Here is a 9,104-nt window from a genome sequence, read left to right on the forward strand (position 1 = left end):
ATTAAGCACGACAAAGCAGTGCTCGAAATCACATGCCAGTGGCACAAAACTCACAAAATTTGGTTCATGCCATCTACCCCAACCCCAAAACTGTACCGCAAGAGAATAGTTTCAAAGTAGAAGGAATCAACTAAGAAAAGAGAATGAACCATGCTGAATAGTTAATAATAAACCACAAGGGAATACCCGTCTAGAAATGTCTACATGTAGAAGAGACCACGCCAAGGAGGAATGATTTGGATCAAATTATGCAAAAGGAAAAACACAGCGAGTTTGGGAGGATACGATGTACTACTTTAAGTAGGACATTAGCCTAGGGCTTTAGTGGCTCAGCAGCTTTCTCTGCCCAGAGGCAGTGGGAACTAGAAAGAGCTTAGGCTTTAGAGGCCACTTATCCTCATAAAGCCCTGCATTTATTGCTATTACAACATTTCCCACAGTGCATTGTAATCATTATTTTTTGGTGGTTTACCTTATTATGCTGTGCGATCCCTAAGGACAAGTGTTCTCTTACTGCTCTCCCAATCCCAGTCAAGGCTGGCCATACTGGGCCCACAGTCGGCATCCAGGAATGTTCGTTGAATGAATATCTATGAGAATTCTGGCTGCGTCGTTGGATAGCCAGACTCCAGGCGGAACCTTGGTGAGTTAATGGGACTGAGAAGGTTTACAATTGTACAGATTATGTGCCCGTGTGCATGTGGCAGAGGGAAGACAGAAGCAGCAGCAAAGGTTTCACTCGTTGAGTAATAATGGTTGCTCCTGGAAGTGGGGGGGGGGCTGGGTTGCTGGTTGTCAGGAGCGGGTAGGAGACGTAGGTTTCATTCACAGGCTTTTCTTCATCTGGATTTTATCTCCTGATAATGTACTTCCTATTCAAAAGTTAATAAATAGTAGTTTCAAGTCTCTATGAGTGACCACTGGAGTATGAGCTCCTGAATGCTGGCGATGAAAGATTCCACTTTTTGTTTGTGTGTGTTTGTTTCCCCTCTGCTCACTAACCACCATCTAGCACTGGAATAAAATTATTTGTTGGTTGAACGGCTCATGGCCGGCATAGGTAAGAAGCAAACCTAAACCAATCCCTCCACAGAAGGCCTCAAATCTGCTTTTCCAGCCTTGGGTCTCACCCAGCACAACCCTGCACTGAAGTGTAGAAACTCTTGCCATTCTCTGAACACCTCGCACATTCTCCTGCCTGTGTTTGCACAAAATCTGCCTGCAGAAACCCTCTCCACGTTTAGAGGGCCGGCTCAAACGCCTGCTCTTTTCATGAAGCCTCTCCTGAAACCCTCATCAACATCAGAACGAATGCCCCTTTTTCTGTACCTCACCGTACATCGCACCTTACCTTCTGTGCTTGAGTAGTGCCTAACTTAACCACAGAGCTGGCCAAATGTAATCACCGCAGAGCAGGGGTCCTGTGCACAAGCTCTGGAGCTGCCGAGTGGTGGCTGTGTGCACAGGCTGTGAAGTCCAAGTGCACCAGGTCAAATCCTGTTTCTGCAGTGGACCAGTAGGACCTCCTGCGAGTTTTCTCGCTGGTCTAACGGTAATCTTGGTACCCTTTGCGAAAGGGTTATTTTGCGGATTAAAGGAGCTATTCTAACTGTCTTTACATGAGACCAGTTCATTTGGAAAATAAAGCAGGTGGCACAGGGTAGTAAATTTCAAACGTCAGTGTGCACGGGAAGTTCATGTTGAAATTCCGATTCCAGACTCTCTTTAAACGGTTCTGTTTCAGTAGGTGTGGACGGAGCTTGGGAAGATGCATTTAACAAATGCCTCACTCAGCCAAAACATAAGAGACTCTTAAAAACTGAGAACAAACTGAGGGTTGGATGGAGGGTGGGAGGGAGGGGAGGGTGGGTGATGGGTATTGAGGAGGGCCTCTGTTGGGATGAGCACTGGGTGTCGTATGGAAACCAATTTGACAATAAATTTCATATTAAAAAAAAAAAGAAAAAAGAAAAAAGAAATTAAAAAATAAAAACAAACAAAAACACAAATGCCTCACTCAACTTCGTATGATGGCTCTCTGGGACACTGCCCCCAGTCGGTGGCTTCTAACTTCTGATCTACAGGTTAGAACCGCGTGAGGAAGGCTTAAGAGAAACCCCATAGAGAGTCAGAGCCCCAACTCCAAGGTCCTAATTTAAGTTTTCTTGGGTAGGCCTGGGATATCAGCATCTTTAAAGACTCTCCTTGGTGGTTCTACCATGCAGCTAGAGCTGAGAATACCTGCTCTGTTTAGGTTGTTCAAATGTGTCCATTTAAAAATCATTAAAATCCCGTTGAAATGGATTGCCCTTGAAACAGAATATATATGAAAATAAGGATTCTGAAGATTTGGTTTGTATCTAAATGAATAAAATATCATAAAAGAGAAATGTAATTCAAGTACACAGTGACCAAATGATCATTCCTGTTGCATTAATTTGTCTTAAAAACTTACAAGACAAATGTCAATGGGTGAGCCTCACCAAACATCAGCATGCACCCATCAGGAAAGGCAAAGCAGTTGATTGGCAGTGACATTTGCAATGTACCTATTGTTCGATGCACGCAGTTCTTAAAGTGGAACATCTTCTAAAGTCCGTGGTGCACTAACTGCTATGAGAGTTCTGGGCATGTGTTCTTACGGTTAACAATGAAAAAAGGTATTTATGCCTTTAATTGAAAGAAGCAAGCAAATCGATTCCACTAAGATACCAATTTTTGTACAAATCTAGGAAACCAAATTTCTAAAGAATGTCATTTTCAATTCCGTAGTCTTCCAAGAATTTCAGCCCAAACAGACTGAAGTAGGACATGAAATGACTCATCAGGATGAAAGGGTGAAATTATTCAGGACAAACAGATTTTGTTTATTTTAAAACCAATCTGAAATAGTCTGCCCTTTAAAAAAAATATGACTCAAGGTAGATAGCAAGTAATTTGTATGAAGTGGACAATGTGATTCATGAAAACCAGCCATTCTGGCTACCTAACCATAAGTGTATAATATCTCACAGAACAAGTCATTTATACAGAGCTGTCAGGAAAGAAAAGTAGGAATGAAATTTGTCCCATTGTGGATTTCCTGTTGTGGGTTTCCCTAGAAATCCGGCTATAAAATAAGATATCGAATTATCATCAGTGAAATGGCGATTTGGCTGAAATCTGAAAAACTAAACACACACTCTATTTTCCACAATATGCATGTAAGAAACCAGCCCCTGGATTGAGTATAGCAACAATTCACTCATTTGGAATCATGAATTGAATCACTCCAAACTTGAAGACCAAGGATTTTTTCTCAGGAAACTATTTTTGGGTTCACGATGTGTATGCCCGGAAGTCAGACCTCGGGTGCTACATCCGTCATTTTGTTGAAAGCCCCTGCGGTCATCTTCTGGATTTCTGGTGTACCGTATTCTCTGGAATATTCCTGGGACTTCAAAGACAGTGAAGCATCGTGGAAATACCACGCTCGGGCAAGTAGGACTTCACCAACCACTTTGATATACGGCACCCAAGCTTGCCAAGCCAAAGACACGAAATCCCCTTTTAACCATAATCTCAATGTGATGTGTCTTCAAATATCCAGTAAAAAATTAAAAACACGTTCCTCTTCTCTTCACACAAATCCTCCTGCCCCCACGCCAAGATAAAGAGAACTTGCTGTTGTGACTTCTGATGTTTGGATCACTAGAACCAATGACCCCTGGAAGCCTCAAAGGAAAGATCTCGTGGTGTATGTACTTGTGGCCCACAGCCACCACCATTGATTCCAACGTAGGCCCTTGAGCCTCAAAGGACAAGTGTAAACAAAAGTTTCTCATTAAACCTGAGGTTAGCATTAGTAAGATTGCCCAAAGATCACATTTGAAGATAACCGAAGTGTTACTATATTCCTTTGTGCAGCCCAGCCATGACCCTAATTAATGTGTCTAGGGTGGACATGTATTTCTTCAAGTAATGGGTAGTTTTGTTTGGACAATTAGACCAAGCTGACAAGGAAATTTTCCATTAAACCAAGTCATAAAAAGTACATTATTCAGCATTATGATGAGTTAAGCAGTATTTATTACCTGAACTTTACAATACTCTATTATCAATCATTACCTGCCATTAAGGTATGTTAACATGAGATCAAAGAGAGAAGCCAAGCTAAACAAACAGTCCTGTCTACGAGTCGCTTTAGTGCTGTTTGTTTAAAGAGAGGCAAATGCCGTTGAACTTAAAGATGAACAATTTGCATTTAACCAGAAGATGCAAATCAGCGGTACTGTGACAAGGCAGTAGTTCTATAAATTCCACGTTTGTCATTCAATTGACGAGGCAAAGCTGGTTTCTAGGGAATTTCTAAAAGAAAAAATGTAATCAAAGTAAAACGTGAGATACGAAAGTCCGATTTTGATGGGTGCTAGTAAAGATTCATTGTTGTATCAATTCTCAGCAACAATGCTGCCTCGGAAGTCACTAAAAATGATATCAGCTGAATGGATCTAAAGAGGAGGCTGAATGTTTTTAGCAAAGTTGTAAAACCTTGGAAACCACCTCCTGAACAAACACTCTGAGAGCTCAGAAGTCTAAGATGAGCTTACAATGCCTTGACTTAAAAATCTATCCTTGTCTCCACCTCTTCCCTTTTACTCTGGAGCCAAGAGCACAAACAAGGTTTCTGAAAGATATTTCTTTGAAAAATACATTCCTCTTTCTTTGTTCCAGAAGCACACGACCCATCCTTTCTGAAATAAAGCTTGTTCATCCGTGCCCACTGGCTTCTCTTCCCACGTCTTAGAGCTGATGTTCAAGAGACGGCTAGTGTTCAACTTTGGCTCAAGGTCGTCTACAAAGAGCTGGACGGGCTCTTTAACACTTCTCATGCAAATATAGTAAAGGGTCGGCTTGAGGATCAAACAGCCTTTCCAGTTTCTATCTGCCTTTTCTAACTGATCTAAGATGGACAATACACAACCATGGCAAAGGAAGGGAGGCAATATCCTCATTTTCTTTATATTTAGCATTAGGCAATCCTACAGATTCAATGTGGAACTTTTCCTTATCATAGAACATCAGTTGGACAATTGTTTTCCAAATTATGTTACTGACAAGGATTCTCAAAAGTAACTAACCAAGTAACTAGCCAAGTGGTTGGAACCAACCACCAGCCAGAGGCGCCTGGGTGCCTCAGTCGGTTAAACGTCTGACTTTGGCCCAGGTCATGATCTCGTGATTGGTGAGTTCAAGCCCCACACTGGGCTCTGTGCTGATGGCTCAGAGCCTGGAGACTGCTTCAGATTCTGTGTCTTCCTCTCTCTCTCTCTGCCCCTCCCCTGCCCATTCTCTCTCTCTCTCTCTCTCTCTCTCTCTCTCTCTCAAAATAAATAAACATTTTTAAAAAATAATAAAAAAAAGAACCAACCACTAGCCAATCAGCAAAGAACACTGAGCAACTCACTGCAGTGGGGGATCACAATGGGATGAAATTTGGCCTCCACTTTATAACGTGCAAGGCTAGATACATAGGAAGAAGGCTGACGCCATTGACCAGGATTTGGGAAGAGCAAGGAGAGTAAGAGAGTCAAGTGGGCACCATGGTCTGGTAGTTAAGCCATCTCTCCATTCAGTGCACAGGGGCACAGAACTCTGAGTTAGCCACTGAGCAGTTTGGATGCAAGCTGGGGTAGACTTCAGACAAGCAAACGGGGGCAAGTTGTAGCCATTCTCGGTGGCCAAAGGACTGGAGCAAAATTCCTCTATCTCTATAAAGGCCCGACGCGGGGCTCGAACTCACGGACCGCGAGGTCGTGACCTGGCTGAAGTCGGACGCTTAACCGACTGCGCCACCCAGGCGCCCCGTGACCTTTCTTTTTTTATCCAACAGCTGAGCCACAGGAATACACATGACATAAGTAGACCCACCTGACAGGTGTAGAGAGGATCGGTGGGGGCTCTGAGGGAGGGATCTGCAAGTTTGCAATGTATGTTTGGAAGTAAATTGTGAAAGCCTTGAAGGCCAGGCTTAGCAGAAGGAAGTTGACCGTGTTAGACAGTGATTATCCTCTGCTAGTCTCTAAAGAGGGGCATGGCCTGAAGAAATGGCACTGGGGAAGATTCATTCTGTGGGAGAGTGGTAGGGAGGATGGAGAGTGGAGAAGCTGGAAACCAGGAGTCCAGCCCAGCCCTGACCATGTCAGCCATCTCAGCAAGGCCATGGGGTAGAAGCCTCAGGCTGTTGCGAATGGCGAGGCACTGGGAAACTAGAAATAACAGAGCAGTAAAGGAGAGGATCCCAAAGCTTGGGGCTATTGCAGTGTGTGACAAAATAAAAATGGATACTGGGGTGCTGGGATTGTCATAACTGAAGGCCCCCCAATTCTCATTCTCCCTTCCTTCCTCTACTAACGGAATCTTGAATTTAGAGGTGGTATCGTAGAATGGTTAAGACGACAAATTTCAGACCCAGCCTGTGAGTGTCTGGATGCCAGGGTCGTGGGATCGAGCCCCAAGTTGGGCTGTGTGCCGGGCATAGAGCTTGCTTGAGATTTTCTCTCTCTCTCTCTCTCTCTCCTCCCTCTGCTCCTACCCCTGCTTGCGTACTCTCTGTCTCTCTCTAAAAATAATGTTGGCATTTGAGGATACCGTGGTGACTCACCTAGATGTCACCTATTCTCAGGAATGGCCATGCCTGAATTACTAAGAAAATGATGTTACCAGAAAAAAAAAAAAAAATGATAGGAGAGGGGGCATAGAACGCAAGGTGGCGGTCCAGGACACGCCAGGGGATGGCCAGCTACTGGTTGGAGATGTGGGCCTGAGTTTAGGCGAGAAATGGGGCCACGTGATACAGTAAAATTTGATTGTGGCCTGGCAATTTATAGCTACTACCCCGAACCCTGGGTATGGCACTTAGAGCTTTGCTTCAAGGATAGCAATCCCACCGATTCTGTTCACACAGCCAGGGTACCCTGCTGGCTCCCACCCATCCGTAGGTAGGTTCCTGAAACCGTAAATTCTCCATCCAGCCCTTCCTCGCTGTGACTGCCACCAGAAACTCTTTAATGGAATGACTTGGTCTGGTCTCTCCTTGTTCCGGAACCTTCACTTGTTCTACATAGCCTCCTGGAAAAAATGTGGACACAACTCTCAGTTGAAATTGAGAGCTTCAAGGTCTTCTGCGATCTGATGTCACAATTTCTTACCAACTTTGGCTCACCTTCCTTCCTCCACGAAATCTGTATTTTATTCAAGACCCTAGCTTTCCTCCTTTCCCTGTCTCTTTGCCACTCTTTACCGTTCCTTCCTTCCGGAATGACTGTCCCCCTACCCAATTCTTTTTTTTTTTTTTTTAAACATTTATTTATTTTTGAGACAGAGAGAGACAGAGCATGAACGGGGGGAGGGCCAGAGAGAGAGGGAGACACAGAATCTGAAGCAGGCTCCAGGCTCTGAGCTGTCGGCCCAGAGCCCGACGCGGGGCTCGAACTCACGGACCGTGAGATCGTGACCTGAGCGAAGTCGGACGCTCAACCGACTGCGCCACCCAGGCGCCCCTACCCAATTCTTTACCATGAAATCGAATCCTTTTTTTCAATAAACAGATGAAATATTTTTCCTCAGGCGAGCGCCCCGGTCGTATTGAAACGATGTCTCATTTCCATCATTTAGACTTTTTAAAAAAAGTGTTCTCAATTTTACATGCTGCCTCAAATTAAGCGCTATTTGTTAATGTCCCGTACCTCTTACCATTTTGTTACCATTAGGAGTCCTTTTATTATTTCCTCCTATTGTCTGGACCAGTGCCTCAAACACTGGTTGAAATAGGGTCTTCTAATGAGCATTTGAAACTACAGAAGCTATTGGGGTCTTTTAAATTTTACGTAAGACCCTGCAAGAAAGAAGCTCTTTTTACCCCTTCATGGAATTGCTAATGGAATGATGTAAGCCTAAAGCTGTCTACGTGAAGGAAGGACTAGCTTGGGACGAAGGAGGAAAACGATAAGGCTAATACTTAGAAAGAGAGTAAGGGAGAGAGGGCCAGCCTCACGCAAGTCAGGACAGTCACCGAGAACTTCAGCCTCAGGCTTCCCCAGATTGGGACCTAGCAGGTGGCCTTGGTGTTCTTGCTTGTTTGAGGCAGGCTTCGATTCCTTGTGAATACAAGAGCTTTCACCGTTTATAGATGCTGAGGGGCTTCTCCTGTTTTGAAGCATATAAGATAAAGTTACCTTAAATACGTTCCTGCTGGGTTTCTGAACATCTGTGACGCACAATATATGTTCTTCTGAAGCCTACCACTACTCTTGCCTCATTTAAGATGAGGGCATTTGGTAAACATATTAGGTTGCTTGAAAAGTATTTGTTATCTACCCTAACAATGATAGAAAAAGGAACTAAAATCTCGTTTCAAAAAGAATCCACAGACCAATGAGGGTATCACAGCACCTACAATGGCACCTTTCTCAACCCACTTTGGGGCATTTCTGAGCCTCTTGCCTAATTCAAATGTCACATTTCTAATGGCCTCTCTCTCGTCCGGCTCTTCGTGCCTCGGATACTGGGGGGGGGGGGGGGTAGCTTCTAATAGATTGGCCCTCTGTCTCTTACTAAACGAAAGCACTTGGGGCACCTGGGTGGCTCAGTTGGTTGAGCGTCCGACTCGTGATTTGGGCTCTTGTCACGATGCCACAGTTTCGTGAGCTTGAGCCCCACATCTGGCTCTGCACTAACAGTACGGAGCCCACTTGGGATTTTCTCTCTCTCTCTGCCCCTTCCCTGCTTGTGCTCTCTGTGTCTCCCTCAAAATAAATAAATAAAACTTAAAAAAATAAAAACAGGGGCGCCTGGGTGGCGCAGTCGGTTAAGCGTCCGACTTCAGCCAGGTCACGATCTCGCGGTCCGTGAGTTCGAGCCCCGCGTCAGGCTCTGGGCTGATGGCTCAGAGCCTGGAGCCTGTTTCCGATTCTGTGTCTCCCTCTCTCTCTGCCCCTCCCCCGTTCATGCTCTGTCTCTCTCTATCCCAAAAATAAACATTGAAAAAAAAAATTAAAAAAAAAAATAAAATAAAAAAAAAATAAAAACAAAGCACTCACCCCCAGAGCTCCCGCGTCTCATCA

The 9,104-nt window shown here is 44.5% G+C and overlaps 1 long non-coding RNA gene across 1 annotated transcript in view; it reads left to right on the forward strand.

Annotated features, from left to right (window-relative positions):
- The first annotated feature begins 508 nt into the window (after nucleotides 1-508).
- The window catches only part of LOC121030265 (uncharacterized), a 20,743-nt gene continuing 12,147 nt past the window's right edge, over nucleotides 509-9,104 (forward strand). Inside the window, exon 1 of the long non-coding RNA XR_005790145.1 lies at nucleotides 509-643. This is a non-coding gene — a long non-coding RNA (uncharacterized LOC121030265). The remainder of the gene's footprint in view (nucleotides 644-9,104) is intronic.

This window comes from Herpailurus yagouaroundi, unplaced genomic scaffold, assembly GCF_014898765.1.
Source record: "Herpailurus yagouaroundi ecotype Mexico unplaced genomic scaffold, PumYag 140, whole genome shotgun sequence".
NCBI classification, from domain to species: Eukaryota; Metazoa; Chordata; class Mammalia; order Carnivora; family Felidae; genus Herpailurus; species Herpailurus yagouaroundi.